Below are 9,957 nucleotides of genomic sequence, written 5' to 3'. Positions count from 1 at the left end.
AAGTACATATATATTTTTCCCATAGTCTTCATCTTTAAAACTGTAAGTAATGTTAACTTAATTCCCAGATTTGTATTATTTGCCATACTGTAGACTAGGCTTATTTTGTTTGGTTTTTGGTACTTATTTTTCTCTAAGGCTCAGGAATTCTGAAATGTGAAATTAAGTCTCGCAATTCTTTCTCCTGTAGAATGAATTGAGTGTATTTATTAATAGCACTTATGTGTATAGAATATAATGATTTGGCAATATGATTCATATGACATATTATTCATTTATCACCTTATATTTTTTAAATAGCTTAATTGTGAACTTAATGATTCATTTTTTTTACAATGGAGATTATAGATATGAATGCAAATTTTCTAATAGGTATCTCTTTTTTAGCTATGAAGATGTCACCTTATCAGAGACCTCCCATTTGACTTTTCATTAGGGTAAAATCTTTGCCCTGATTTACTAAAGTGCAAAAGAATTATTTGTAAGCAGATTATTTTAGCTTTATGCTAAAGATGCATTTGACCACTTTAATGTGTAAATTTTTTGCCCTGTTGCAGGTGTAATTGTTTTCCTGTCCTTCATAATGCCTAAGTTTGCTCACCTTTGAGTAACAGTGGAGTTCATATGTACATACCAAGAAGAACTCAGTGCAAATGATCTTATAGGCACCTGGGTCTATAGCATTCAATTGGCCTACAAATCCTTCCTTCTTTTATTGGTAGAAAAAATATATAGTATTGGAATATTATTATTCTTTTTTGAATCCTAATTACTTGTTTGGTTACCTTTAAAAATTATTTAGTTTAATTATCCCAATAAACAATATGTTTGATTTATTCTTTTCTGTCTAACTTGACAGTATTTCTCTTATGCTTCTTGTTTGTGTTTAGTTTTTGGTAAAGAAATCAATAATTTAAGATCACTACTTTCATACACTTGTATTACACTTGATGTATTTTGAAGTGCATTTATTTCATTAGCATTTTGTAACTTGAATAATTTTGCCAAATGAATACCTTTTGGTAGTTCGTCATGAGTTCTTCCAGCTGTTGCATTTTGCTTAATACTTAAAATAAATATGTAAAGGTAAAAGAGAAGTAATTTTCTGTATTCTGCCAACATAATTTTATATAATAAAATCATCCATTTTTACTTAAAATAGTATGGATTTACTATTTCTAAAATACTAATCTAAAGCTGCAGTTTTCCTTTTGTTCATCATCTCTAGCCTCCACATAAACTATTATCCCTTATAGTCATGCTGTTTGATAGCTGGTTTTTTATATGAGCTCTCTATAAATTGTACAAAGCATTACCATGCCTTATTCACTCCATCTTTAACTCTGTATCCCAGATTTCTGGCAGCAACAAATTTCTACAAGATCCTTTTATGTTGCCCAAATATTACATCTAGTCGTAGAGTATATATTTATAAGAGAAAATGTTTTGGATTTCTCAAATCATTTAAGTGCAGTATAAAGTTGCTTTATGCATATTTTTAAAAGCACACAATATACCTTATCTCAAATCTGATGAAAGATATGTTCTATTTTTTTAATTCGTTGGGCCTTTTTCTTAGTTTACATTTTCTGGGTTATTACTAATGATTTTGTTTACTCTTTGCCAAGTTCTGTCATGTAAATTATTTTTAAACAGCAGCCTCTCTTTTTAAAAACACATAATAATTTACTAAATGTTTTCATGTCCATTTTCATTTGATCATCTGATTTGTGAAATAACTTGAAATCTGTACTTTGGTTTGTGAAAATAATAGAACCAAATCTCTGTCATTAGAATGTGTATTTTGAGTTTATGTTCAGAAGTGACTTTGTGGGTTTATTCAGAACCAACCATACTCTCCTTTTATGCACTTTGTAACCAACTGCAAACCTTTTAAGAAGACTTTCCCCTGATAGGATCAAGCCTATGACTATAAAACATTTCCCTCCCTGAGAAGCTATTAAGTTCAGTATCTACTCTTATTTACCATTGCTCTAACTGAGCTAGGTGGTGGAGCTACAAGCATATACCAGTATGTGTTTGTTAATGTGCAATGCTGATTGGAACTATTCTTAGGAAAGGTGCTATGGCTTACATATGTCAATATTTGTGGGACTTTCTTTAGAATGCTGAAAGTTGCTAGATATGTGCCAGGTTGATGCAGGTAAATCCTGAGATGCATGGTAAATCCATGCTGTTCAAAACCAGTCAGCATTTGCAGAGAATAAGAGAGCTTTAATGAGGACCTCAGGAGCAATGATACTGACCTAGGTTGATGACTTCAATGATGGAATTTTGTTTCAGACACAGGCCACTCAGTGTACCAGAATGGTGGTCTGAATAACACTATCTGGTTTTTAAATTGGACATTGCTAATTTCTGTTATAATAAACTGTTTAGGATATAATTTTTTTAAAGGTCATGTCTTTAACCTAAAAAGCTTAAAAGAAGGGAGTGGAATCACTTGTTCCACAGGATATTTAAAGCTAAGGAGTTCCAATAACCGCGCATATGTTGAATGAAAACTGTTAAATAATTCAACAACTAAATAATAACTTGGTACTTCTGAATTGCAAAGTGATTGCTGCAAACTATTTTCTCAGGTAGCTGAAGATTTAAAATAGATAATTCTAAAGGTAAATCAGTAAAATCTTTTGATAATTGGTATCCCAGATCACTTGTATGCCTGAGAAAATAAAAGGGTATGCCAGGGGAGGGAGCAATTCAAGAACAAAGGAGGACATGCTCCTAAAAATGGGAATGCTGGTAATTGACCTTAGATAGGGGTGGTTATGGTTATAGCAGAGGCCCTGTGGAGAAATGGTTCTGATGTCTTACATTGACACTCGATCTTCTGTGTTTTTTTTCCTAATATCCCCAAATCATGAAATGCTACCTGCTAGTCAAACAATTGTTAGTCATTTATCTCAGGCTGCAGTAATGCTTATGATGCCTTTCATAATGTTACAGGACTTTGGGAAATCTAATTTCCTGTTGACCTCTACCCTGTTTCTATGACTGTTTCCTTGAGGCCCCATTCCAGCTGCCATAAAACTTTCGTCTTAATACTTAGAAAGACACTTGTTCTTGTTTATTTGTAGCAGATCCCATCCTGTTGCATGTATACTTTTCCTAAACATTTTAGGTCAATATTGCTTGCTAGAGCATAAAATAGGCCAAAGACGGGACACCACATGTTGCAGACTGCCTTCAGCTGGGGTGGTGCAGTAGAACACTCACTGGATAAATGTGTTAGCAGTGTGTTCATTACCCAAGATTGTACAGTACTTTCTGCCATGCTCACCCTCCTTTTTGAGGGTGCCTGTCAGCACTCAAGAGTGTGGGGAAAACATATTTTAATAGTATACAGTATTATGAGTTAAATATTGAACATTTTTAGGGAAAGCATTATATGTGTGATAGTGTTAAAACAGGATATATGTAGGTGGTAAATTTATATTTAATCATTCTGTTATGTTTCAACAAACCTGATTATCTGAATTAAGTAATTACTAACTGATACTACTGTCTTAACAGTGACTAATATTCTGTGGGATAACCTGTTGGTTGAAAGCCTTAAAAATCATAAAATATGCACGAAGCTGAATAGAAAAGAGTGAGTAGAATATATATTGAACCAAAAAAAAAGAGTAATTTGAAAATTATAAAATTCTTGAAGTAGGTATACAATTATGTTTTAATGTAAGTATATTTATCCGAGGATGCATAAAACTCATAACCATCATAAGAGTGAATTCTTTGATTCTGTCTTTGTTAGTTATAGAGCCATTTTCAGAAGAAATGTTTTGATGCATGGCCTGTTTCATGCTCATTTCTTACAATCCTGCACTCAAGTTGACCACAGCTGGGAGGACAGGGAACTGAGTAGTTTTCCACTAAGGTTTTTCAGTTCATTATTCTGATATTAAGTTAACTAACTGGTTTTATGTCATCATATTTCTACTTTAAATATATAATAGGACAGCTTTGCTTGGAATCAGCATTCTAGGTAGGTTTCATAGCAGTGCATTAAATTATTAAATGGACTTGGGACAGATTCTGGTAACATTGAACTTGAGAGTGTCTTTGCTTCCCTCCACTTGGCTGCTAGGATCAACTCTATTATGAGTTTGTGGGGGTCTTGGTATAGAAAACCAGAGCAGGGGTTTCTCCTGCATGGGCTGCCAAATGCTGGTAAGAAAGGCTGGAAAGCTGCAGATCTTGGGGAGACTTCAGTTTTGAAATCCTGTGGGTTTCCGAATGGAAGTTTGATATCGGTCGCACAAAAATATGTCAGCTCTCCCTGACCTCTAAAAGGCTGAGAAAGAGCTGAATGACCTTAATGTTCCTTGCTGCTCGAAGAGGAGAGAATTCAGGAAGACCATATACAGAGAAGCTTCCTGCAAACTTCCTCGAAGGAATTCACAGCGAGCCTACTTCACATTCCACCTCTGGCATTTCTGATGCCCCATATTAATTGCAGCATTGTTCTTAGTGCCAAACAACTGGAGACAAAGTGAACACAGTTCATAATAGGGGAATGGCTAAATAAATAATGTACCATTCGTACCATGGGAGATTGACTAGCCACTTCCTTAGAAAGGAAGAACCAGATTTATGCCAGTAAATTAGAGGGATTTCCAGGAAGTATTGTTTTGTGAAATAAATGAGATGCAGAAAACTAAGTAAAAATACCACATTTTTGAGAAAAAGTCCTATCTCACTTTCTTGCGCATGAGTCTCTGTATGTGACTTTCTATACATGAATTTGTGTGCATGTGAATAGGTGCATCTCTCCATATTGGATTAAATGAGTAGCGAGAAAAATGTGAAAAGAAACCTACTAGCTTAAGATGGGTTATTTTGATGGTGGTGGAGAGTAGGTGTGGGGGACTAATAGAGAAGAAATGAAGAGGAGAGAGAATGAAGGTAATACAGCCAAAAGGAAAGTGGGGAAAATTGCACTAATTTTTTTTAAATAGGTAAAATGAACCTATATTCCTTTCTTTGGCATGGTAGAAGTCATCCTCTTATTAAACCATCCCAATTGATAGCTATTCTGTTCAAGTACTCGAGGTCATATAGTACAATATTGAAGTTGGCTCTCTTAAGGCCAACTGCCAGTGGTCAAATCCCAATACCACTGCTTCTTGGCTACATGACCTTGAAACATTAAGAAGTTACTTAACTTCTCTCTGTGCTTCAGTTTCCTCACCTGGATGATAGCCTACCTCGTGGGGTAATTGTGAGAATTAAAGAGATTAAAATGGGTTAAGTGCTGAGAGTAATACCTGGTAGGTAGTAAGCGTTAGGTATTATTACCTAACGCTATAATAAGCGTTAGGTATTATTACCCAAAACCAACCTTTTAGGAGTTGAGAAGCACTTTGACTATTTGAGTGTATATTTGGCAGACTACACTGAGTTGATCATTTATGGACCAGAATAGGGGAGAGTATTAAAACTTTTACCTGGCTCCTGTGTTTACAGAGCACACAGTGAAGTTGGAGAGAGAACATATACACAAAATAACTACTATATAATATGTACAGGGTAAAATATCAGTGAAAAAATATAGCACAAATTGAGTAATTAGTGAAAGGAGTACTTAGATCATTGTATTTAGGTAAAGGTTGGGGAAGTTTTCTAAAGAAGATTTAGCTTATTGTTTTTTTGCAGGTAGGGGCTGTAAAGTACATGGTTCTCAAAGGGATCTGTGACTAAAAAAGACTAAGACACACTGTTATGTGTCTTAGTCTTTTTAGGTAAAAGGTGAAAGTTGTGCAGATAGGAATTTTGTTCCTTTCCTTATTGTGTACATAATTTGAATTGGTGCATCAGTGTATTTATGTCTCTCCTCTTCCTTTACACCTCATAGACTCTATTCATGTCTGTGAGGCTAGCCACTTTCTAAATGCTAATAAGAAAACAAGTTTAACCAAAGAAACCTGTAATTTATCCTACTTTATGCTATTTGAGGGTTGGTTTTGTTTGTTTGTTTGTTTTTTGGAAAATGAAGGAGTTTTGAGTCTAGTAAGTTTTCCCCAGTGGACTGCTTTCTCTACCAGCAGCTCTTTTAATTTTTTAAGCCAACATATAACTTAGACTTATTTGAATTGATATCTTATGAACCTAAGTTATTTCCTTCATAAACAGTTGACTTTAAGTTTATTGCCTTATTGTGGTTTGTGATGCCAATATTACCCTTTTATCAAGATTCAAATTTTCATTCGAATCATTGTCAGTCATTTTTTCAGAAAATACTGAAAAAAAATTAGCTGGATATCAGACATTCTGCTAGGCTTTGGAGTTAGAGAGATATGAATAATACTAGAGGAACTCTCATTTAGTGGGAAAAGTAGAAGAATAAAGGAACAATTACAATAAAATGTGATCAGATCCACGATAAATGTTTATACCATAGAGGCAGAAGGTTAAATTAGAATCAAGAGTTGCAGCAAGGACAAAGGGAACTGGGGGGGGGGGGGGGGGCGGGGAGGGGAGGGAAATGAACCAGGGTAGGAAAGTATTCCACAGTTAGTGATAACTGAGTTGAGTTTGAAAGGATAAGTGCAGATTGTCCAAGGGAAGAGGAAGAAGAGCATTCTAAAGACAAAAGCACAAGAGCATGGCAAATAATTAAATACAGCTAGAATATAGAGAGCAAGTGGGAATATTGAATTAAGGCTAGAGAATTACATATATGATGTGTGTGTGTTATATACCCACATATATATCACATGAATAGATTTATGTAGAATATTAAAAAGTAAGAAGTTAGGATTTTATGTTCATGGATGAGGAGATATCAAAGTGGCAATTGAGTCTGCATTTTATATGACACTAAGAATATTGGAGGAATTGAAGAGTCGAGACTACTACTCACTCTGAAGACCAGGGGAGAAATGATGAAGGCCACAAATAAGACATAACAATAAAAAATTTAAAAAGAGAAAGTGTTACATTTGAGAGGTATAGAAAATAAATTTGGTGAGTATAGGATGAGGGTGCCAAAAAAAGGGGAGAAGCTGTGATGGCTCCTCAGGTTCTGTGAATGGTGACATATTTATGAGCAGTTTGGAGGTGTGGGAGATGATGAGTTTGAAATGTCTTTGAGGCATGGAGATCAAGAGACACTGATTAAGTGGATATGTGGGTCCAGAGATATGGGCTGGGAATACAGGTTTGGAACTTATCAACACACATAGATGGTATTTGAGGCTTTTGGTGTGGATTTTGTACCAAGTGAATACGATGGTGACTAGGAGACTGATAGAGAGCAGCCAGAGAGAATAGCAACCAGGAGGGAGTGTCATAGGCAATGGAAGGAAAAAGTTTTGAGAAATAGGAGGCTGTTAAATACTACAGAGAGGCCCAAATAAGTTAAAAACTTGAAAGTATTCATTGGGTTTGACAATTAGGCAGTCATTGGTAACTTGGTGGCAGTAATTACAAGCAAGTAGGGGGTGTGCAAGCCATGTGCAGCTGTGTTAAAGTGTAAATGAAGACTGCAAATGTAGACCACTCTCAATAAACTTGGCAGTGGGAGCATAGAAAATTACAATTAACATTGAAATTAATTAGAAAAGGACCTGCTTTTCAAAAAGATTTGCATTTCTTTACCTACTCTAAAATTTGCATTGCTTGTATAGTTTCTACATTAATTATGTCATTTAAAGTTTTTAAAAGGCTATGAATTAAAGAGGAGAAAGCAGTAGCTGGGGAGTGAGGAAAGATAAAGGAGGAGGTAGGACTGTGGTTCTCTCACATTGAGTCACCTGGACACCTTTCAAAAAATATCCATGCTTTGCCCTTACTCACCTATTTTCATAATCTCTGCAGGTAGGGCCTAGGCATTGACTATTTTTTAAGAGGTCCAGGTACCTTGATACCCACTGAAGGTTGAAACCACTGAGAAAAGATTTTTCTCTTAAGATGGGAGTGACTGAAGACTGTTTAAATACTGAGAAAAATGAACAATCTATAATTTATATAGCTTATTGATTATATGTTATAATTTATTGATATGAGATACCATTAGCTTATATCAGAAGATACTGATACTAGAGAATTAAATAGATCATTGACCTGGGGGTTAAGAGACATATGCACTTTATTTCTGACTGTCACCAATTTGCTATATAATTTTGTGCAAGTCAAAAAATATCTACACATGTATATAGTGTGGAGGCTATGATTCTGTACCTAAGGACCATTTCCATCTCAATTTCATTTTATTTTTCATCTACTTCTTGAGCAGAATCATGGCTCTCTAGAGTAAGTATCTAATTTGTATCTGCAGTTAAATATAGTTCCAATTCCAATTAATCTTAGGATGTTTCCTTAATTTTCCTTTTCTTCCATCTCTGAAATAAAAATTTCAAAATGTTTACAGGATGAAGCACATCCTAAGAACTGCATGGCTTAGAGGAAATTCCTACTGTGTTTACTGCGTTCTCTTCTACTCTCAACATTCTTACTCCAGGGAAATTTATTTTTAAATTAGTTTGTTCAATTTTGGAAAAACGTGTTTTAAAGCTGAAAAGAATGAAGATTCATCTAGTTCTGCATTCTCATGTTGAAAGAGGAGGACACAGGATCAGAGAAAGTTAGCAACGGAGCATCTTATTCCCCCATTCTGTGCCTTCTATACTAGTCCACTCTTTGGCAGATGGGAAGCCTACATAAGCAGTGACACAAAAGCATCCAGCCTGTGTTGCCTTGGTGACATGGGAAGCTTCAGAAGCACCACAAAGCCCAGGGACCATCACCCTGATTAAGTGAAAGTTTTATTACATATCCACTTAAACTTGATATAATTTGATTAATGCTGAATTTTAAACTCACTTTGAAAATATCAAGCCCTAGAAAATTGCATCTATAATAATAACAAATAATTATCAAAATAGTTTGAGGCAAATGGAAAAATATGTATTCCAATCTCTTAGTTTTAAATATTTATCATTGAGATCAAGAAAAATGAATTTTAGGGCACTTAGGTTAGACAGTGTCACTCAGAAAAAAGTTTGTTATATGTAAAAATAGATATAATTCCCATGAAGCAAAAGAAGCAAAATCTATTTTCAAAATACAGAGAAATTTACAAAAAGTAATTGAAAGGAAAAGTATTCCTAGGTAGCAGTTGCAAGCGTTATCATATCTCCTGGATATAGAAGTAGGGCATCAGTTCAGTTATAAGATCATTTTGCCTCCAGCATTAGTCTCAAGCTTAAGAAATGATAGTGAACGTTCCAAGTATGCATATGGTTATAAAATGCTTTCAAGGTTAAATATGTGCACTAAACACTCAGGAGTAGATATCAACTGAGCTTATTATCAGACTTAGCTTATAGACTTTTTGTACTTATTGATTTGATAGATAAAATTAGAACTAAAATAGGATTTATTCAAACTGATTGAAAGAAACAATTTTAGTTGTAATGCTACAGAAAAGTTGAAATTTTATAGAAACTACTTTGACAAATCATCTAACCTAAAGTTCTGAATTATTTAAATGAGTTAACTCTGCAGAGAGGAAAGTGAACAGTAGTTGGCTTCTGATTCAATTTTTGTACTGTATCGCCCCCAAAAAAGTTAAATGCAAAGCACTTATCCCATAACAGACATTTAAGAAATGTGAATTCCTTCCCTCACTGCTCCCCATTTTTTCAGTGACAGACTTAATTACCATTTCTGCAGGGGACACTGTATAGAGGCTCCATGGGCAAAACGGAGGCCCTAATTGTCTCACTGAGATATAAGAGACCAAATAATTGAAAATTATGTCTCTGTTGGGTATCAGAGTTACTCTTGGCTCATCAGTTAAGAATTAGCCTATTTAGATGCAGCTTTTACTACCATTTAGTATCACAGAAGTACACTGAATTTCTTGCCTTGTTACTCCTGACACATGAGCTGAAAACTCTTCGTGTTGATTTAACTTGAAGTCAAAGTCAA

The sequence above is a fragment of the Phocoena phocoena genome, chromosome 17 (assembly GCF_963924675.1).
Source record: "Phocoena phocoena chromosome 17, mPhoPho1.1, whole genome shotgun sequence".
Classification (NCBI taxonomy): Eukaryota; Metazoa; Chordata; class Mammalia; order Artiodactyla; family Phocoenidae; genus Phocoena; species Phocoena phocoena.
Note: the sequence above shows the minus strand (reverse complement) of the source record.